This window comes from Pristis pectinata, chromosome 8 (genome assembly GCF_009764475.1).
Source record: "Pristis pectinata isolate sPriPec2 chromosome 8, sPriPec2.1.pri, whole genome shotgun sequence".
NCBI lineage: Eukaryota > Metazoa > Chordata > Chondrichthyes > Rhinopristiformes > Pristidae > Pristis > Pristis pectinata.
Window position 1 is genome coordinate 72,801,886 of NC_067412.1, and position 24,418 is coordinate 72,826,303.

Sequence of the window (24,418 nt, forward strand, 5' to 3'; positions counted from 1 at the left end):
AATTGACTCTAGAAGATGATCATGGTCATCATGCTTTCGATATACACACTGCAAGCTCTGAATTCCCAGACCTCAGTAAACATAATACTGTGTATGTGAGAAAAGGAGTATACAACCTGCAGATTGATGAGAGAATATAATCAAGACTTATTTTGAACAATGCACAGAATATCAATGTAAAGCAACTAATAAATTTGAAAGAACATTTTGTCTCAGTAAAATCATTTTGAGAAACCATCTTCAGTCAGTCAGGATAAAGGGTTACTCAACCCTTTTTTTGTGGATGCTGGAAATCTGGCATAAAACAGAAAATACTCAGCAGGTTAGGCAGCATCTGTAGCAAGACGAACAGAGTCAATGTTTCAGATTGAAGAACTTTCAGCAGAACTGGAAAAGCGAGAAAAAAGAGCATGCTTTAAGTTGCAGAGGAAGAGGTGGAATGGAGAGCAGGAAAGGAATGTTTGCAATAGGGTTGAGATCAAATGAATCCAGATGCCAGAAATGTTGCTGCTGCCACCTGAGGTGGGGTGGTGAAGGCTCATTAAACAGCTGAAGGAAGTGTCAGTGGAGAGAGATGAGTGAGCGGAAAAAAAAACAAGCAAACAAACAATGCTGGAACTTTGGGATGCAGAGCACAGAATTACTGGAAATCTAAAGTAAAGGAGAATAACTACATTGGAACTGTCCAGTTCTGACACGTACAGAAAAAGCTGCTCATCTAAAAGTGTTGATTTCAGAACTGAGTCCATCTAGTCCAATGCCTAGACGACAGAAAATGTGCGGTTCCTAGAGCTTGCGTTGGGCTTTGTAGGAACAGTTGCTTATTTTATGTGGACAAACTCGGCAGTGGTGACAGAATTAGAAAAATGCATGAATTTCAGCAGAAATCTATTGACATAATTCTCATCTGTCAAGTAAGACTTGTTCTCATCAACAACATTGTCTTTTGCTTCTCTGAGTCATTAACCTATCCTTTCCTCACTCAGAAACTTTCGTATCAAAATTTTTCTGTTTCAAAACCTTATGGTAAAAATCGTTAAAAATTGCTATTTCATTCTTGGTGATAAACCAGACAAATGTTTAAGATGTTCGCATGTCATTCCTCTGTTTGCTGCTTTAACTAAGACATTAATCGCTTTAAAATAACAGGTTACGGATTATTTCAGTGATATTCTTGATTTGAAAAGTTGTTCATTTTCTTTCGGAATTATTATTTTTTAAATTTAAATTTTTTCAAATTTTATTTACAGTGTGGTAACAGGCCCTTTCGGCCCAATGAGTCCGCACCGCCCATTTTAAACCCAAATTGACCTACCCGTACATCTTTGCAATGTGGGAGGAAACCGGAACACCCGGAGGAAACCCATGCAGACACAGGAGAACGTACAAACTCCTTACAGACAGCGACGGGAATCGAAACCCGATCGCTGGCGCTGTAATAGCGTCGTGCTAACCGCTACACTACCGTGCCACTCTCATTCACTGTTATCACAAAAATTAACTGAACTGCATGAAAATATGGTTTGAAAGAACAGTCATATAGAGTTAGATTTTATGTTCTTATTTTGCCTGGACTGACCACATAAGGTAAGAATTCTACCTGCACTTGCACTGTAAATAAATATAAATGTATTTTGAAGAACCAAGTCTATCATGTGGTAAGACTTTTGATGCAGTATTGAACCAGACGCTGCTTTAGTTGGAAATTGACAGCTTTCAATAAGGGATGAACACCACCTCATTATTCCTCTCTTGCACTATTTATTTATTTTTGTAACTTATAGTAATTTTTATGTCTTTATGTCTTGCATTGTACTGCTGCTGCAAAACAACAAACTTCACGACATATGTCAGTGATAATAAATCTGATTCTGATTTTGGGAGTGGTGGTGGGTGTAAGACCTGCCTGTCCAAATTATTGTTTGGTGAAATGTGTTTTATGTAAATATTTGAAAGCTATTCACCAATTAGATGGCATTTTGGTTTAAACTGAGAAAATGTAATGGGAAATTAAATAGAGACAATGAAGAACTCAATATAAGATGATAATACCTGTCCTAGATTCTGTAACTACAATTCTCATCCACCCTTGATAATGTCAGCCATCGTATAAAAGACATACACTTTGTCAGAACCTATTCATCAAAGCAGAAGTACCTGTTGAATTATAATGCCGATTAAATGTTTTTGGTGAAAGGTAATAGCCTTTTCCCGAGTGACTGAAGTGGTTATCAGATTTTTCAGAACTGACAGGTCCTCTAGTACTCCAGAGGATGTGCTTACAGCTGTGTTTGCTACATGCATTGAACAGCAGCATCCAAATATGTGAACAGGGAGTGCTTCCTTTCTCAATATGCCAGCTGCAATAATGGGCACAGCTTCTTGCGTGTAGATTTGAGATCCGGTGGAGCAGTTATAAATTGATGTTTCATTGGCCCAATATCTCAGCTCTATTTTGACAGCAAGATCAAGGGGCTTGATCAAGGTTCCTTTGCATATTCCACTGGAAAGTTCAAATGAGCCACTATTGTGATGCTTAAAGGAAGGAGTAAGAAAATACCAGAAAGACATTGCATATCCCACCCAGCAGCCTCTTGTGGATCATGGTAATATACCGTGTGTTTCACAACTTTGTTTTCAAGCAAGGACTCACATTAGATGTACCAGATGATGGCTGAAAGACTGATGATTCTGTCATGCTGACAGTCAAGAACACACCAAAAAAAACTAGATAAGAACACAGTATCAACTATTGTCAAGTCACGTAGGGTTATTTGGGGCACAAATGTTACAAGTGATGAAATGGTATTAGGAGTATTGCAAACAGTTTTTGTTTTCTCATTTAAGGTTCTCTCAGAGGGTCACATACCTTTGAAATTCTCTATCCCAGGTGGCTGCAGAAGCTGGACTCAATGAGATAACTCTGGATAGTTTGTCAAAATGTTTTTTAATTTTTAACAGACTCACACATGCTCAATGCCTTACAACTGGAAATATGGTTTGTAACTTAAAATCTTTAAAAATATACAGCATATATTCTTTTATCAAACGTGTTTCCTAACTGGTCCTCTGCTAATTGGTCAAAGAGTTGGCGAGTATTTAACCCATCGACTCTATTTAAAATTGGAGTTTGAGCAAAGTTGTTGGGAGGTAAAACATATTAATGGTTAGACCAGGTTTTACAGAATCCTGCTTGAAGATTCATTGTCAGACTCAGTGGGAGAGGCAGAACACTGGCACTTTATTATATCTGCAAATTAAAATTAAAGGTCTGGTGAGAAAAGAAGCAGCCAGAGGACATTGCGATCTACCATGAACATCACAGGATTTATCGCAAGATAATGTGCAGTGCTTAAAATAGTACATATTGCATCTTACGGTGTGGTATTTCTGTCATTCTTAAAATGATGGATCATCTAATTTACTGTGAGCAATGTGACAGGAGATCTGCTAATGCACCTACGTCTGTCACACTTGGGTATCACACTTGATATATTAAATAGAGGTCACATTTTCTCATGATTAGTTCAAACACCAATTTCATTAAACAGCAGCTAAAGACAGCTGAGGAGATAAGACCAGTGAGCAACCTGTGAGCCGAAAGAGAGGTAACAGTTAGGTAATCTAAAAACTGCGAGTCCAGAACTATAAGTTAGCAAACTGTTCCAAAAAGCAAAACTACTCTATACACTTCTTTAAAAATTCAGAAATACAGCAACTATTATCATAAATAGCTACAAAAAGGATTTAACCTCTCCTATAAAACTCTACAAACCTCACTGGCAAAATGTCTGCTTAGCTTTTCCCCTCCCAAAAGTCTATGAGAATGAACTTCTGTGAAGGGTTTGAGCCCTATATTTGACTCCAGAGTTACCATTGATGCTGGTGGGTGTATTTATACATCATTCGTAAATAAGTCATGTAATAAAGAACATAATGAGATCTCTTTTTTATGTACGATGTAAGGACCAGAGTCCCATAACAAATGTGATGTAGGAAAATCCCCCGGAGGCACAATTATTGTTATTTTCTTCAGCAGTCTACATCAGTTGCTATGTGTTGCTGTTAGACTACTCAAAAAATACTCGCAATGTGTTTCGAAGCTCCTGTGTTCTGTAAGCATTATTGAGCTCAGCCAGCAGTCCCAGCATGGTTCAAGGTCTACCTCAAATACATTGTAACTGTGATGAGGCTGTTTTGAATGATTGATGTGGTAACTGGGGAAAAAAGTTGTTGAAAAAAAGAAAATCATTGTTGCACCACTTGTTCCCTCATCATGTTCATTCTGGAACTTACAGAAAAGTCTGTGGTTATAAGTAGTAGAAATGGCACAAAATGATTTCCAACATCAACGCTCTCTGGTATTGGGTCTGTATGTGCATTTGCAGTCAGTGTGGAGAGAGAAAGTGAGGAGAAGGGCAGGCAACTGCCCTTGTGACATGGCAGCACTCAGTCTGAAAGCAACATTGAAGACACAAGAGATTCTGTAGATGCTGTCGAAACCCGAAACACCGACTGCTTACTTCCCTCCATAGATGCTGCCTGACCTGCTCAGTTCAGCCAGCATTTTGTGTGTATTGCACTAAAGCAACAACAAGCAATTTTAAGATTAAAGCAAGGAAGGCAGTGTTAAGTCTGGAACATAACAGAACAAGGCAGGTGTAAAGTCCAAGAACACACAGGGGGCTGAAAAAGAAAGTAAATGGTTCAGCACAGGCGAGCTTCATGAATTGTTCACATCCATTATGGAGGATATGAAGATGCTTTTCAGGCCAATAATATTCTTGAGTCAAAGGCAGTGCTGAGAGTGAGACATAAATTCTGTTCGCAGAAATCAGTTTTGAAGCATTTCACACTCTCACAAACTTAATAGCTCTGCAGAAATCTAAATATGCCCTCTTTGTAGATGTAGAAAAATTAGAAGAATATTTCAACCCACAGCTGTTTGAGATAAATGACAGTAGTAAATTATGCATAACCAATCAAACATGGGGGAAAGATGAGTGATCATATTGTCACGTTGAACGACCTATTAAGCACTTTAACAAGTTTTTAGAATGTGTACAAAGAGACAGGTTTGTATGTGGTGTCAAGGAAGCAAGAATCCTGTCTAAGCTGTTAGGCACAAAAAGCCTTACATTTGATTTGGCTTTCACGATTATGACTTCCATAGAAATGGCAGCCAATAATGTCAAGGATTGCAGACCTTCACAAGCAACAAATATAAGAACAGTTGATTGTTGAATAACGACTCCCAAAACTCAGTCCAGAAGCAGAGACAGTATTATGTGACTGCAAGCGGACTGATTCAGTAATACAGATGCACAGACACTCATTCCCCAATGCAAATTTCAGAGAATTCAAATGCTGCGGATGGCCAGAGGGTGTGGTGGAAGCAGAGTTCCTAACAGCACTTAAGAGGTGTCTAGATGAGCACCTGAACCACCAAGGTATTGTAGGCCACGGGCCAAGTGCTAGAAGATGGGATTAATGAGGATCGGCATGGATGTGCTGGGCCGAGTGGTCTGTTTCCATGCTGGGTGACTCTATGTCTTTAAAAATGGACATCCAGTAGCATTAGAATGTAAATTGAAACAAAGGAAAATAAAAACAGCTCTGCTTCTGACACAATATCAACATAGAGAGTTGGCAACCTTCAAATTATTTCCCATTTTCTCATAAGTAATGACAAAGAGAATCTGCATAATATTACAACCCCTGTGATGACACAAAATTTACTTTGCATAGCATTTAAACTGAAAACTACCGTAGAATGGGATAATAGGACTTTGGTCAGGTCCTGATTGTTGGGAAGTTATTACAGATGCAGATCAACACAGCTGCAGACTTTTCAATAATTGAGAAGGATCTATTTCACAATTATTGATAATTTACTTAAGGAGACACAAGAGTCTGCAGATTGCTGGAATCTGAAGCAACAAACAATATGCTGGAGGAACTCAATGCATCGAGCAGCATCTATGCAGGGAAAAGAATTGTTGATGTTTCAAGTCGAAATGCTGCCTCAGGAATGAATTGGAATTGGTTTATTATTATCACTTGAACCAAGGTAAAACTCGTCTTGCATACTGTTCATACAGATCAATTCATTACACAGAACATTGAGGTAGTACAAGATAAAACAATACAGAATGCATAGTAAAGTGTCACAGCTACAGAGAAAGTCCAGTTCAGGTAGACAATAAGGTGCAAGTTCATAACGAGGAAGATTGTGAGGACAAGACTCCATCTTGTCGTACTAGGGAATTGTTCAAAAGACTTATAACAGTGGGATGGAAGCTATCCTTGAGCCTGGTGGTATGGGCTTTCAGGCTTTTGTATCTTCTGCCCAATGGGAGAGGGGAGAAGAGAGAATATCCCAGGTGGGTGGGGTCTTTGATTATGCTGGCTGCTTTATGGAGGCAGTGAGTATAGACAGAGTCCATGGAGAGGAGGCTGGTTTCTGTGATGTGTTGAGCTGTGTCCACAACTCTCTGGAGTTTCTCACGGTACCGGGCAGAGCAGTTGTCATACCAAGCCGTGATGCATTCAGATAGGATGCTTTCTATCGTGCATCAGTAAAAGTTGGTGAGTGTCAAGGGTACATGCCAAATTTCTTTAGCCTCCTGAGGATGTAGAGGCGCTGGTGAGCTATCTTGGCTGTGGCATCTACGCTGTTGGACCAGGACAGGCTATTGATGATGTTCACTCTGAGGAACTTGAAGCTTTCAACCCTCGCAACCTCAGCACCATTCATGTAGACAGGTGCACGTGCACCACCACCCCTTCCTGAAGTTAATGACTAGCTCTTTTGTTTTGCTGACATTGAGGGAAATGTTGTTGTCATGACACCATGTCACTAAGCTTAATATCTCCTTCCTGTACTTCAACTCATCGTTATTTAAGATATGGCCCATTATGGTGGTATCATCTGCAAACTTGTAGATGGCATTAGAGCAGAATCTGGCCATGCAGTCATGAGTGTATAGGGAGTAGAGTAGGGGGATGAGGACACAGCCTTGTGGGACACCAGTGTTGAGAATAATCGTGGTGAAGGTGTTGCTGCCTATCCTCATTGATTGTGGTCTATTGGTTAGGAAGTCAAACATTCAGTTGCAGAGGGAGGTGTTGAGTTCCAGTCCCAGAGTTTGGTGATTAGTTTGCTTGGAATTATAGCATTGAAGGCAGATCTGTAGTCAATATACAATAGTCTAATGTAAGTGTATTTACTGTCCAGATGCTCCAGAGATGAGTGTAGGGCCAGGAAGATGACTTGCACTGTAGACCTGTTTCGGCGATAGGCAAATTGCAGTGGGTGGAGGTTGTCTGGGAGGCTGGAGTTAATCTGTGCCATGACCAGACTCTAGAGGAACTTCATGATGGTGGATGTCAAAGCCACTGGGCAGTAGACATTAAGGTATGTTTCTTAGGTACGGGGATCATAGTGGTCTTTTTAAAGCAGGTGAGAACCTCAGATTGAAGCAGGGAGAGGTTAAAAATGTCTTCAAATATCCCCACCAGCTGATCTGCACAGGATCTAAGGAGATGGCCAGGGACACGATCTGGGCCAGATGCTTTCCGTGGGTTAACTCTCTGGAAGACTGATCTCACATCTTCAATGGTAATCATGTGTTCATTGGAGGCTGTCGGGGTGGGTGGTGACATTCCAATCCCATTCTGTTCAAAACTTGCTTAGAATGCATTGAGCTCATCGAGATGGGATGTGATGTTGTCAACCATACTGCCCGACTTCGTTTTGTAGCCCATTATAGCACGTAAGCCCTGTCACAACTGACAGCTGCTCTGGGAATCGATTTTGGACTGGTATTGTCTCTTGACTTCTCTGATAGCTTGATAGCTGGAAGTCATATCTCAATTTCTTGTGAAGGTCAGGGTCACCTGATTTGAATGTTGCAGTCCTAGACTTCAGTAGTGCGTGTATCTCCCAGTTCATCCATAGTTTCCAATTTGGGAACAACCTGATTGTTTTCTTTGGTGCAGAGTCCTCAACACATGCTGATACATGAGAGTGGAAAGGAGAGATAACCAGTATAAACCCTGATGCAGGGTTTTGACCTGAAACATCAACAATTCCTTTCCCTCCATAGATATTGCTTGACCTGCTGAGTTCCTCCAGTAGATCATTTTTATACTGTTTATTCACCTAACCTTGGTAAGGAGTAATATCAGTCTTACGACTTGTGCTGGAGAAGTTTTGAATGTCTTGAAAGAGATGTAATCTGTCAATGACGGTCAGCATTTTCAATTACCCATTTTTGTGGTAGAATAGACTCTGTGAGACAAGGACTGGTTTGCAAATTGACATCCCATTGGAAGGATATATTTAGCAATTACATTAATATGTTAACCCTGGTTCAAACCTGTCATCTACCAATCAAGGTTTTATTCCCTGAAAATTCAAGTGGAAGAAGAGATTAAGAAGTCAGAAAGAAATTATGTTCTTTTCTTTTTTATATATTTTATAATAAATCTTTTTCTTTTATATTATATTCATTCACTAACAGATTATTGGATCTACAGATTTTTTTTATACTCTATTGTTCTTTATGATTATCCATGTCATGATTGTTCTCCTGATATCTTTGTATTACATGTATAAACCTTGATATATTAATCTGTATTAATTTGAAAACTAATAAAAAGATTGAAAAAGAAAGAAAGAAATTATGTTTTCATCAAAGAAACTCATACATCATCAATTCCAGTAGTTTTTGTGCCAAAGGAAGATACAGCAGTAAAAACTGTATGGCAACTACAAGTTAACTTTATATCAGAGAGTTGATAATGAACAATATACCTCTTTTGCAGTTTTGATGAAGGGTTTCTCCCAAATGGGTATACCTTGAGTATGAATCAGTGCAAGGATTTTCATTAGTTTCTATTTTAGGAGCTCCACTCCCTTTTGCACTTACTAAATTGAATAAACATATGACTAACCCAATAGTTAAATATACAATAGGAATATGGTTTCAATTCCGTAAATTCTTTAGATTGAATAAATTTAACTTATCAAGCCCCATTCAATCTAATTTTTTCTTTCAACCATCCAGAATCGACTCAGCTTTTTCTTTATGGAAAATGAAGGGAGTAACATGTTTCCATGATTTATTCATTGATAACTGTTTTTTATCTTTCGAACAGTTGTCTAATAAACACAATTTGCCTAGTTCACACCTTTTTCGATACTTACAGATTAGAAATTTTTTATAAGTTACTATGCCTTCTTTTCCGACTCCATATAAAATTGAAATTACGGAAAAAAATTTGGGTTTTAATCCCTATCAGAAGGGCTTGATAGCAATAATTTATGATCTAATTATGAAAATATGTCCAGAGACACTTGATAAAATTAAGAATGAATGGGAAAGAGAACTCCAGATACTTTTACCCACAGAGACATGGAAGAAAATTCTTCAATTAGTTAATACATCTTCAATTTGTGCCAGACACTCTTTGATACAATTTAAGGTGGTTCACAGGACCCATATGTCGAAGGACAAGTTAGCCCATCTTTATCGCCATATAAATCCTATATGTGACAGATGTAATTCAGAGGTGGCTTCCCTGACACATATGTTTTGGTCCTGTCCTCTTTTGGAAAAATATTGGAAAGACATTTTTAATATTATTTCAACTGTATTGAATACTGATTTACAACCTCACCCAATCACTGCAATTTTTGGGCTACCAATGATGGAATCAGGCCACTTATCTGCTGCTGCTTGTCATATGATTGCCTTTGTTACATTAATGACCAAGCGATCCTTTTTGTTTAAATGGAAGGATCCAATACCTCCCACTACTTTTCAATGGTTTTCTCATGTTTAAATTTAGAAAAAAATAGGAGTGGCACTGTGGATTCTTTGCTTAAATTTGAGGAAGTTTGGAGTCCATTCATTCAATATTTTCATATGATATAGATCCCTTTTCAATAATCTTTGAACTTGGAGGAGCGCAGTTGACGACATAATAATGCTCTTTGTTTATCGAGAAATGTCAGTCCAGTTTTTTTCTGAAACTTATTTCTAGTTTGTTTCATTTTATTACTTATAATTTTTTTTCAATTTGGGTTTTTTTATATAATAAATCTTTTTCTTTCTCGTTTTGATTTTTTTGTAATATATTCATTTACTAAGAAACCGTGGGGCTTAGAATATATATTTTTTTATTCTTTATGACTATATATGTCATGATTGTCCTCCCGACCTCTTTGTATTATGTGTATAATTACCGATGTTATATGTATTATTCTGCATTAATTTGAAAATTAATAAAAAGTTTGAAGAAGAAAGAAAGAAGGGTTTCAGACCTGAAACATTAACACAGTTTCTCTTTCCACATTTGCCATCTGACTGAAGAACAAGAATGGAATTAGACTAATGTACAAAATAAAACCTATGGACAATAAGTGCAGCTGAATAGCAACTTTCTATTAGTTCCCTGTCATGTGAAGAGAACCTAAAGCTAGTACCCAGTGCTTCAAGTTACTGCATGGGTGATGATGGGCAGGAGCATCTATTGCATTTGCCTTGTGTATTTTTAATGAATGTGAACTTAATTACTCCTACAAATTGAAAAAGAAGCATCAGTAAATATCCTTAATGTGAAAAAATTCCAGTAATTCTTGTTAGTCGTTATTGGTGATTTTGGGTTAAAAGCAGCAACTCCAAAAGCAGGTTCCATAATGCCAAGATGGGTGGTTTTGCTGTCACAGTGTGATTGTACAATTGAACATTGTTTGTCAAGGCAAAACATAATTGCAGATGTCTTGTCTAATTTACCTATAAATCAGCTGATAATGGTAATGATGAAAGTTTGATTTTCACACTGCAACTTGTAGACCAGATTTCCCCATCACAGCCATTGAGGTTGATCAGGTAACTCAGCAAGATAAAGTACTTTGACGAACACACCCTGAGGGATTGACCAGCTTGGACATGTGTCTACTTGAAGTTTTACAGCCATCCTAATTATAGGTTTGACTTGTCAACAAACTAATATGTTTACAAATGGGGATGTTAAATGGTCAATCCAACTGTTCTCAGCAATGGATTGCAGAGCTACATGCTGAACACACTGAAATTGTCAATGTGAAGGCCATTGCCAGGAGTTTTGTCTATTGGCTGAACATTGGTAGAGATTTGGAGGATATTATGTCAATGTGCACAATTTGCCACCTAATGCACCATTACTATGATGGAAATAGCTGACTTGATTTTTCCAATGGGTCCATTTTACCTTTCGTCAAAGAAGAAATGATGGTTTCCTTGTTTTCATTGATCTTCACCTAAAGTAGCTTGAAGTCAGACATTGAAGAATTAAGATAAATCTTTACTACACATGAAATACCAGCAGAATTAGTGTCTGATATTACATCAGAGTTCACTTTGCATTTAATTGAAAGTTTTAGCATCAAACATGCATCAGGGCGGCACGGTAGCATAGCAGTTCATGTGACGCTATTACAGCACCAGCGATCGGGGTTCAATTCCCACCGCTGTCTGTAAGGAGTTTGTACGTTCTCCCTGTGTCTGCGTGAGTTTCCTCTGGGTGCTCCGGTTTCCTCCCACATTCCGAAGACATACGGGTAGGTTAACATGGGTTTAAATGGGTGGTGTGGACTTATTTGGCCGGAAGGGCCAGTTACTGTGCTGTATAAATAAAGCTTGAAGTTTAACATATTGATTCCTCCATGTGATCCTGCTTGGGAAGGCAGTGTGCAGCACATGTGTAACATGTAAATTAGTCATGTGATATAGAACATAATGATATCACATTTTGTACATGTTTTTGCATTGTCGTTACTGGAACAGCAGTTGAAGTGTCCTGGACCACTGATCCACAGATATGATTTAAATCCCATTATTGCAGCTGGAGATATTTAAATTCAAGTAATTAAAAAAATTGGAATTCAAAAAAGAGGTAGTTTCAGTAATAGTGGCCTTGAAACTACTGGAATGGTACAAAAATACATCAGGTTCATCAATATTCTTCATGGAAGAAAATCTACCATCCTTACCAGGTATGACCTGTATTTGCCTCCAGTCCTATCAATGTGGTTTGCTCTTATCAGCTTCCACAGTGTAGCAGCAATTAGAGAAGAAAATAAGTGCTGGCACTGCCTGTGATAACTGTCCTGTAAATAAACAAAGGAAATCTGGAGAAAATCTAGAAAAAAAAGTAGTTGATTGGAAGCTCCTGTATCCTGCAGATGTTCTTGAGGTTAGAATTTACCAGCAGTCCAACATAGTTCAAGGTTCACCTCAATTACAATGTTCTTTTTGCAAACATATTTATCCAGCCCAGTCTACTGAGTGGAGTTACCTTGCCAAGTTTGAAAACTGTGCTTTCCCTCAACTCTTCTTAGGTGTTGGAGCACTGGACACAGCTTTGAGTGTGGCTGCCATTTCCTGGGAAGCTGCCCTCCAATTCTTTCAAAGCCCATAGTTTTGATATTCTGATCTTGGCCTCTCACTTTTCTCTTTTTCAGTAACCACCATGTTTCTCCAAGCCCATCTGCCTCCTTTCCTTCTCACTCAGCTACTGCTGTAGTGACACCATTGTAGCAATATCTCTTCATGTTCTCTTTACTATTGGTAGCCTTCCTTCTAGTTAAAACACATTGAAATATAAGTTGTGTGAGATACAAAAAAATACTGGGCCCTCTCAAGGTTAGTGAAGGATAAGTATAGATAGTGATTTCAGCTTTTTGCCAGAAATTTAACATTTTTATTGCTGCACAGCTGAAAAGGCATTGCGGGAGACTATGAAAGTAACATAATTAGGTGGATGATAGTCTTATTATTGACGAATGAAAAGACCTTGTTAACATTGGGCATGATGTCTACATTATATTAGTGCACATTAAGATGAGTGATAATAGTGCTGCTGAATTCAGAGTAGCTGCCAGTTGTCCACTTTCCAAACTTCCATAAGAAGTGTTAAAAGTATGCAAGTAATTAAAAATAAGGCAATGTAGACATTCAAATATTCATTTCCCAATGATGTTGTTTAGTGAAGTTGGAAGCAAGAAAAATAAATTTGTGGGTTTTTGAGACTGCTAGAGTGATTAAAAATTAGCACTGCTCATTTTCTTCAAGTAGCATGTGCTGGTCAGGCAATGACACACAGAATACTTAGGGACTAATTCTTTCCCTTTTACACTTGAATAGCACTACAGCCTAAATTCTCTCAATGTATTACTTTCAAATGGCTGCACCAGAGTGAACCTCATAAGGTACAACATCATCTCTTGTCAGAGATACTGTAGCATACCTGGTTATTTATTGACCTCTAGAAGTGAATTTGAATCGCACCATGGTTACTGGGGAATTTAAATTCAAGGTGATGAAATCAATTTGGCATTAAAAGTTAGTGTCAGTAATGGTCTCCATGAAACTTCTAGATTGTTGTAAAAACCCCAAATGGTTTACTAAAGTCCTTCAAGGAAGGAAATCTGCCATCTTTACCCATTCTGGCCAATATCTGATTCCAAACCCATCACAGGTTGACTTTTGACTGCCTTCTGAAATGGCTTAGCAAACCATTCACTTTAAAGACAAATAGGAATGATCAATAAATGTGAGCCTTTCCAGCAATATCCACAGCCTACTAACAAATCGCTAAACAAAATTATTTGCAGATGAGCAAAAGAAGCCTCTATACATTTCCCATACAAGAGCTAGATGCAGCTCAAGGCCAACCAGTTTTCATAAGGCTTCTAGATATTTTATTAATCTCTTTGATGCATTGGTGAATGGTATTTCCAAGACTGATTTTCTATTTTGCCTTTAGGAATGTAAAATGATTTTGCAGCTACAATGCTTGCTGCTGAATGCTGGCAGTCTTTTCTGCATGGTGGTGAAGATTTTACTTTGTTATGTAGCTTATATGGAGGGATCCATAAGTTGCTGGTTGAAGACGTTTTCCTTGGTTTCTTCCAGGTCATTTGTTCCCTATTACTGAGCAGGAAACCTGCGACTACTAGATCATACAACAGACTCTGATGTGGAATTAAAAGATAACCTCACAGTCAAAACAGTACCCTCTGCATCTGCTGAGCCTGTCATCCTTCACTTACTGCTTGCTCCCACCTTCCTACTGGCAAAGTCCTGGACTGTTGCTTGGATACCATGCTCATCTACGTGATACATCTTGAACACAGCCACAGAGGACAAATCCTTGGAAATAGCATGGAAGCAGCTGACAGGAAAATCATACCTTCTGAAAGGCATAATTAAAGGATTAATTAATTAATTGGAAACAATAAAGGTCCCACTGTATGGATGTTAAAATATGAAATAGCTTTTTGGTTCTCAGGAGGCTCCCAGTTGACCTACTGTCGCTGCTGCTTTGAAGTTGAGGCAGCTCTGGATCCACTTATCACTTGACTCACAAAGTCCAATGATAGTACTAATTTTCCCATTACTCCCAGATGACACTGAGCCAGGAAAATCAGTTCCATGAAATATAAGTAATTTGCATACTTTGTTTCTTCCTTTGCCAGTCAGTTACTTCTGTAATTTTGACACATCCAAGCTACTTCATTAGAGATGTTTCTTAACATCTTAACTCCTGTCTCACAATGTCATCACAATTGCTGCTGCTTGTGGGTGAGGAGGGATTGACTTTACTGAATTTTGGAAGATTAGAAGACCTCAGTTTTATCAACCTGCCCATTACATGAAAAGTAAGAAGGGGTGGCTGGTCAACACCTGATTAGCTGAGGGCTGATTAAGTAACAGTGCTAAAAAACTGTTGCTCAACACCAAAAAAGGAAGAAAGCTTTTATTGAGGGGATCATTGGACTTGCAGAAAGGCAGTGGTTATTCAGAATGAAGGTAGTCTGATCAGCATCCAGAAATAACTGGAAGCAGGGATATGAGAAGCAATTTATTTTCCTACCTTGGCAATTTTTACAGTGCAGTAAAAGACGGTGGAACAGAAAGCCTCCTTCCTGTTAAACAGCTGGAGGTTATTAGAGATTGATTGAAATAATTTAAGAAGGTTCTTATGACTTCAGGAGAGGTGCTAGAGTATAGGTCCACACCTTTGCACAGCTCCATCACTACTGTTTGCAAGGGACAAACTACTTCCAGGAGCTGCAATGTCCTCCTGGAAGTAACTTCTTCTCATAAGTAACCCTTCTCACCCTACCACACAGTAGAAATGTACATAAGATGAGCATTTTACAGTGAATGTCTAACTGTTTATGACATCAATCAGTATTTAATTCTGATCTGATGCTAGCAGGGTCATTTTGGAGTACAACGTGACCTCTCCTAACCTGGTGCAGCTGAACATGTGTTCAGTAATACAACACCACCGTTATTTAAAGTGCTCAACTGCTTTCAACTTAGTTGGTTGATTAGTTGGATGGTTCTACAATTCTACAAGTACTTGTTGCTTTTTGGGTTCCTTAAAGTTGCTGCAGCAGTGAATAGTCTGGAAGGTGCTGAAGGAGTCTTTGCTAATAACAAAACTTCTGTACAAGCCAATTACTCCCAAACATAGGTCATTTGAAAGTGTTCGCCTTACAGTTTGGTGTAAGTGGGAGAAAGAGGAGAGGGGAAGCAGAAGACAAACTGCTGTATGAGAGAGGAGAAAGAAAGGGGCATCCAGGGACCAAGGTTCTTGCCTAAATCTGAATGTGGAAAATTGTGTGTACTTAAACACCTCAATGAAATCTGGCACTGGCTTCAGCTACATAGCCAACCTCAAAAATAGTCAGGGAACAGATTGCCAGTGGCTGTCATGTCAACTGATCTTTCTTGTGCATTCCCTTGGAGCGTAACTTACAGTACTTAAACACTACTATCTTGACAGCTACAAAATGACATGGAAGAAAAGTGACTTTCAGTGGAAGAAGCTGGAGAATGACACTGAATAGCCCTGGTCTGGTAGATCTGGCTGCAGGTTGCAAAACTGCAGCATGACACTGGCTGGCTGGCTGAGAGGTTGCAACAAGGGCAAATACCCTTCATTAACCTGGGTGAATTTTATGGGGAGATACAAGAGAAGGCTGATGAAGTGAATGCAGTAGATGTTGTCAATATGTGTTTGATACACCCCTGCATAAAAGAGCGATCAGAAGATTTGAGACCAATGGAGTTGAAGCGTCACAGCAGCATGGATAGGAAATTGGCTTAAAGATAGAAAGCAATGTGTAAATGGCAGGTTTTCAGATTGGAAGATAGTAGGATAGTGGTGATCCTCAGGGGTCAGTACTGGGACCATTACCCTTGTTTGAAATTTATTCATGACTTGAAATTTATTCATGTGGGGTAAAATTTCAAAATCTGTAGGTAATACAAATATTAGAACCATGGGGAGGAAAGTGATAGACCACAAAAAGACTTTGATAGGCTGACTGAATAGGTGACAAGTGGTTGATAAAATTTAATGCAGAAAAGTGCGAAGGGAAACACTTTGGCAAAAAAAATGAGAGACAGTGTAAACCAAATGGTCTACTTCTAAAAAGCATACAGGAAAATGAAGCAGGCATAAATCCTTAAAATGGAAGGTCATGTGAAGAGAGTGGATGGTGAAGCATACAAGCTCCTTGGCTTCATAAACAGAGGCATAGAGCACAGAGGCAGGGAATTTATATTGAACTTGCATGAAACATTTGTGGGGCCACAAATGGAGTTTTGCATCCAATTCCAATCACCACAGCCTGAGAAAAGGTGCAGTGAAAATTTATTAGAATAGCTCCAGGTATGAGGATTCCTAATATAATGTTAGAATGGAGAAGCTGGGGTTATTTTCCTTGGAACAAAGAAGCTTGAGAAGAGTTTTGTTAGAGGTATACGAGATCATGTCTCGTTTAGATTAGAAGTTCCCATTATTAACTGGTTCAAGGACCAGGGGGCACGTATTTAATAAACTGAGCACAAGATACCAGGGTGATGTGAGGAAGACCTCTCTTTCTCAGAGAGTGGTTAGAATGTGGAGTCCACCATTTGTAAGAATGGTGGAAACAGAATCAATCAGTGCTTTCAAAAGAGTATTGGAGTCAGAATTGTATGGAGGAGCTACAGGGAAAGAGAAGGAGAATAGGACTGATGGAATAGCTCTGTGAGGATTCCGTGGCCTCTTTCTGCACCATAAATTTTCACTCCACCTTTTCTCAGGCTGTGGTGATTGGAATTGGATGCAAAACTCCATTTGTGGCCCCACAAATGTTTCATGCAAGTTCAATATAAATTCCCTGCCTCTGTGCTCTATGAACCAATAATGGCCATTCCATTGATAGCAAATATCAAATCATCCATGGAGAAATGATCCAGCCATGTATGCCTTCTACTGTCAATACTGTGGATTGCATTTATACACCATTTTGTCCTACAAAAGAGGGACAAATATATTAGTGATGTTGCACTTGTGTCATGTTTCAATAGCTAGTAAAACAGATATGAAGCTTAGAGTAGTCAAGGATTATGTAAAGTAGGGAAAAAACTGGGGCATGGATTTCCCTCCCCTCCCAATAATCATCCAAAAATATTAAGTATCGTGTAAGTTTATGGATTCATGCATAAACATTTACCAAACAATATCAAGGATGTGCATGTATACACTACCAAATATCAGTACATTTAAATTACCCAGCAGACTCCTACAGTAGTACTAAGTGAATGAGGGTGGGGTAAAGCATATGGATGTTAAGTACAGGCCTTGATTGAAGGAGGTTGATTTGGTAGGTAAGTGAAGATGTGATGCATTGAACAGTGGGCATTCGGTGGGATATGGCATTTGTCGATTCCTTCATTGAACCTGTGTTACTCCAATAGTCTATCAGAACTTGGCTCCTTGTATTTACTGATACAGCTCTCTGCACCCACTGCTTTCTGAGTATGTCTGGAGGGCTCCCTGTTGAAACGGGACATGTCCCTTCCTTTATCAATGGCTACAGTATCAGAAAACTATGAAGCACACCGACTGTTGTATTGTGGCATTCACTGATGTCCCCCAGTCAGAATGAGTTCTGGAATGTTGAGTGGAACTGTCTGCAGGTACAATGCACATCCCCTTTAAGAAATCGTGGTGGGTACTAACAACATTGTACCTAGTAAGCCAAAAACAGTCCAGTTAATGCTGGATATCCTAAGATGTTATATAGACGAATTTGTTCTTGTTTGATCTGCATTAGAAGCAATAGATGCGACTAAATTCTGCATTGTGATTTCCCCCAACTCTCTTTACTGAGTGCCTTCCAATTAAATGCCTGTTATGTTTTAAAAAATAAAGAAGAAATGTTCAGAGAGATACTGCTAAACTTCAAGTCAAATCTGCCTGTTACAGTTCTTGCATATTACTGTCACTATACTATTTGGTAACTGTGGGGCTTTGCAGAAAATGAGACAGTTTTTCCAGATTCATGCTGACTCACATCCATGAGAAGATTGGTCCTTATTGTTATTGTCAGGTTGTTACCTTAGGAACTACAAAAAAATAGCTGGTGCAGTCCATCAGCCAGGTTCTCCTGATGAAGTGATCTCTGACTTGCTTTTCTCCAAGTCATCAAAAGCACAGAATTTTCTGCCTGTCCAATTTCAGTCAAAGTTTCAATCCCTGGCAGGATTGTGGTCAACAATAATTCATGGCATACTGCTTACACCTAAGACTGTGGGAGCAAGCTAGCATGCAGAAAGATACAATCAACATGAGGATTATTATCAGTGATGAGCTCCTGAAAATGGGTTTGGATGACCATAAAGCAATTCATCACTAGTCAGAACCAGCAATGTACCAGCAATACATAATGTTACCCTCTAACTGATAGAAAACCAATACATTTAATAGGACATGAATGATTTTAACATAACTCATCTGTGCAATTTTGAGTTGTTATAGATTTGCATTTAATAATTCTCTTAAATATCTGACATGTGGTCAGGTAATTTTCAAGAAAAGATGTTATTAACACTGCAAACTTTATGATCATTAGGAGGGATGGATTTCTTTGCACTGCCTATTGTAAAGCATTTCCATTTACGGATATACTATGCTCTTATTGGACATGAAGTCCATGTGATATATTTGCTTTACAACAGTAATAGTAACTGGAACTATCAGTCAGTCCAGGAGGTTGTAGAAATAACATGTTTATCGTTTAGGTGTTAAGTGTTTTGCTTTGTTAATGAATCATTAATATTCTTCAGTATCCATCACATTTTTTATGTTAGCACCAGGTACAGAAGACATTGCAAATTGGCAATGGATTGAAGTTATATGGGAGAGAGAACATGGTTCTTTCAAAACAGCTGTATATCATACAGAATCAAGTGAAGCAGCAGTAACCTTGAAGCCTCACACAATTGCAATATTTGTCATTTTCTTAGGAACATCATGTAAGTAGTACAAGCCTATGGCAAAGGCACTATAAGGGGTTGTGGTGCCAGCAACTGCTAGCCCTACAAAGAACATGTATTGAACCAATTTCTACATGCAAAGCGGTCTCCATCCATGCCAGAGAGAAAGGTTTCAAGGTGCCCAATGGATTCTGTAATGTGGAGACCATGTTCAATAAGATGGTGTTGGTAGTTCAGTGGACTGAATGATGCACAATTGAACTAATCATTCTCAAAATGATGAGAAAGATTTGCCTATTTGAGTCCAGTCATCACTTGTGGTGCCAATGAAATTTGAAGAAGAAAATGGCTAGTCTGTCTCTTTATGTGGGAAAATTTTAAAGTTTCAAAATGGTTTAGAATCCTTTCCTACATATATTGAGTGTATGGAAGTATTTCTTTAGAGCCAATGGTATCTTAGAATTAGAAAATAGTCCATAAAATGCTGAATTGCCAAACAAACAATTCAAAAGAAGAAGAAAATGATCCTCTTAACTCAAATTAGATCAGAGATGTACAACACCTCATCCATTTTACTCATTTCTCAAAAAGCAAAGGATGCCTCTACAGAGGTGATAAAAAAAAATAAACAAAAGTTTCTCCTTCCAAAAGTACCCCTTTGGAAATAACTGAAAGTCACAAATTTCGAACCTTTCTTTATTCTTCAATTTTGATGAATAAGGAATGAACTTTGTGGATTGACTGATAAAAACATCCAATCTAAGTTATGCAGTGTACCTGATACTGTTTTTGAAAAAGGTTGGTTTTCATTGCATCTCCATTGTTAGTCATGCAGAAGAGTGATGTAAATTCAAATCATCAATGCATTATAGATGCACTCCAGTTCCTTGCAAAGGTTGCTTGAATAACATCTCCTAAAGCCAGGATCAAGAAGGGCAAGGACATAACTGCAAGTTTCTTTCCAAGTCGCACACCATTCTGACCTGGAAATATTTCACCATTCCTTCATTGTCACTGGGTCTAAAACCTAGAATATACTACCCAATACCAGAAGGACTGCAGTTATTTACGAAGGCATTTTGCCACTATCTATTTAAGGGCAATTAGGAATGCTGACTTTAGCAGTGACTTTCTCATTCTGAAAAATAAATCAATAAATTTTTCAAAATCATGATTTCAAGACGCACATTTTGATCAACAACTAGTATGTCAAGATGAAGATTGCGACTACAGCAGACAGCTCTATCATGATGCAAGATACTTATTTACAGAATTTCAATGGTAGATCTCTAAAGATAAGCACATCAATGTGAAGAGGTATTCAGGAGAAAGTCTCCTACCATTGGGGCAAATGGGATCTTTGGTGAGATGTAATAGCCATGCATGAAACTACCTATTGTAGTAGTAAAATATCATAATAGACAAACATTGATGGTATTTGGTATTGGTTTATTATTGTCACTTGTACCGAGGTACAGTGAAAAACTTGTCTTACAAACCGATCTTACAAATCAATTCATTACACAGTGGAAACATATTCAGTACAAAGGTGAAAAAGGCTTATCTGGACATCCTATTGTGAAAAATGTTTATTTCAGCCTGTGACCAGTTCCTTAAGGTGTTGAAAGCTAAGTTGAACAGGAATGGGATACATTTCAGAAGCATGGAGCTATGTGAAGATGGATCATTGTGATTAGACTATGCCGATTGTGATGGTTTCATAAACAAAATAACGGTCAGGCTCTAGGTGATTACAAAGTCACACTCAATCAGATTCATTCACTCAGCCATATCTGCTTCCACCACCACACCTTTATACTGCAGAACAAGTACTTAAACCATTAAATGTGTCTCATGCAGTTCACAGCTAAATTTTGCTTTAAGATAGACAACAGAGTCGGGGGGGAGGGGGGGAGGTATTTTTTTAAAAAAAGAAAAAAAACAAAAAAAAACAAAGATAGACAACAATATTTAGTCATTGATATGCATAAGGACTGTTCTTACACCAAGCTCCCATATCCTGTTAAGTTGTCCCCTGAGCTTTGCTAAGTGTTATGGACAATATTTTAAAAGGGATCTATCACAACTTTTTTAATCAGGATGATATTCTGATCGCCATGTACAATGAGGAAGAAAATCTTCAAACTGGAACAGAGGTACTGAAGCAATAATTGAAATTAAAGCAAAACAATTGTGCTTTTGTACTACGTGAAGTCGTTTATCTTAATTTATGAGTGGATGCATGTAGTTTTCAGCCGATAAAAGAAAAGGTACAAGTCATTATTAAAGGCTCTGAAATCTAAGAATGTAGCTGAACAGAGGTTATTTAGGGAATGGTAGAATATTAAGCATGTTTTCTACCAGATTTGACATTTGCCCATTTATAGAGAAAGACCTGAGGGTAAAAAGAACAATGTGCTTATGATATGTGTAAGATAGTTAGGTATTAAAGTTTTTATTGTCCATTACAACACCACCCATGAATTAATATTAGCTTGCAATGCTTCAGGCTATGATGTTGAGGCAGAGATGGATGACAGCCAGGAAAAACAAGCTACTTTTATGTCCTGTGCTCAGATGGAAAGCAAACTAAACTATGTCCAAGCAGAAAAAAGGGGGATCTTGCCATTACATTTGGTATCATCTCCCTCTTGGAACACAAATCTCTCCTGGCTTTTTGGACCCAAGTCTGCCAAGACACCAATGACAGCATCATAATTGTAATGATGAGAAATTCCTCTGTCTCATTTGAGCATTTGATGGAATGCAAGATATCAAAGCAGAATATAGTGGTGGATACATTTCGAAGGTCAATGTTTTTCAATTTATTTTTCATCTTAACCACATGGTTTACCCACATGACCCAATAATAATTTCTCAGATCCGTGGACCAATGTTTATTTAAAGAAGTGGAGATAATGACTCACTTTTTAACATTCCATGACCCACACCAGGATCACAGCCCTCATTTTGAAAACAAATTATCTAGATGATGCCAGATTTGAAAAGATCATTTATAGCCCAACTCAAGTAAGTGATGACCTTCTGGTGTAAACTTCAGCAAACATAATTATGAGTAGTGCTTATGAACACAATTTTAGTGGCTGGCCAGAGTAGGGAAACTGCATGGACAAAGAGCTAAGGCCATTTTAATTCTATCAAAATGAATCACCATGTGATAAAGGGTGTTTAACCAGAGGCAATGTAATAATTGCTATTTTAAGATCAAATACATTGACTGAGTTACATGTAGAACACAGTGGTGTAGAAGCAATGACATGTAGTTTTCTCTTCTAGCCAGGTTTGGATCCTGATCTAGAGGGGGTATTGAGTCAATGCCAATCAATACCCAAAAAACAAGCAAATATGAAAATAGCTGAGGGAACCCTTGCAAGGAGTATGAATACATTTTGTGAAAAGGGATGTGACCACTTACTGGACTTTCGTGACTGATATTCAAAGTGGTTGGAAGTTAAGCCTTTTTGAACTTCTACAGCCATGGGAAGGTGAGTGTGGCATATTTGTATCTAGGAATGTAAAGACGTCATGTATGTACATAATAACATCATCTTTCATATGATGTATTAGATATAAGTCTACAATTAATTACATTCCTTGTTCTGAAGATCCTGGTGACTACCAGAGATTCCTATAGTTGGAGCTTACCAGTAACACAAGACTGGTTCTTAGACCCACTTCCAAACATTAGATTGCCAATGAGGATAATCCTGTTGTGGGCTCATACCTAGAGAAAATACAGTGGTTGAAAAAACCTTTGCAGCACTACCGGAGTATCGCTCATTGGCACTCATCATGAGACCCCACAGATTCTGCAGCCGAGGAGGCAGAAATGGAGCAAGTGTTTGATTGCCCAGGGTTACTGAGACTTCATGAATTTGTGCAAGCACTTGGAAGGCAAAACAAAAAAAATGTGTGCAATGGCAATTGCCTTAAAAACAGAAACAAGACAGGCAGCACAAGGCACCCTGTGATATTGGTTCTCCATTAGCACAGCATGTCCTGTAGCCCTGCATTTCACGCCTCTCATATTCTTTTGTCTTTGTTCTCACTAACTGCCCCTATATCATTGCTTTTATGAACAAAGGAGCATGTTCTCTCTCCCTAACCCATTGACCAGATGACTTCATTTACAGCTTATCACCAGGGTTATCCCTGCATCACCCTATTAGAGATAATCTTTTTGTCCTATTCATCCCTCCCCACCCTCCCTGCAGTTTGATTTTAACCCACTTTTGCTCCTTCCCGATTCTGATGCAGGGTCTTCAACCTAAAACATTAACCCTGTTTCTCATTCCATAGATGCTGCCTAACCTGCTGTATGTTTCCAGCATGTTTTCTTTTTTAACTTCAGACCTCCAGCATCTGTGATGAAGAAGACTTGAGGCAACATTCCTGTTTAGTGAGAAAAGGAACAAAATACTGACTCAGGTGCAAAGAGGCTATACAGGCAGTCTGAGACTGGACAATTGCAGCATACATGGAGTGGATGGAAAAAGTTCTTTCAGACTAATAATATTCTTGAGGGAGAGGACTGCATTGAAAGTGTAGACACAGAACACCGCAGTGAGAGAATGAAAGAAAGCATATTTAATGACACAGATTGGCCCTGAAAAATACTGCAGCCCATTAATATGGTGGCTCCACAGAAAGCCAAAGATGCTTCTTTCACAGAGGTGGTTCAGAATTTGAAACTTTAACCCAAAGTCATCTGCGATAGTGGAGTGCTTTAAATTTGGCAAGTGGAATCAGAAAACAGCAGAAACAATCAGTGGCTATTGTGTTGAAAGACCTCTCAAGACACTGCAGCTTTGGAGAGTTTTAAGGCCATGTGCTGTGGGATAGATTCCTGTGTGGTGTGAATGATGACTGAATCAAATCTAAGCTGTTATGCATGAGCAGCCTCACACTTGTTCTGGCTTGTAAAACTGCAACTTCGATGGAAAGCTGTCAAAGAATTCCATCCATTGCCAGGTGTAAATGTGACAGTGGTCTATAGTTTGAAAGGAGCGGTGAAAGCTCTGTTCTAGAAACCAGGTCAGCACCACATGGATGTGACTGGTATGAAT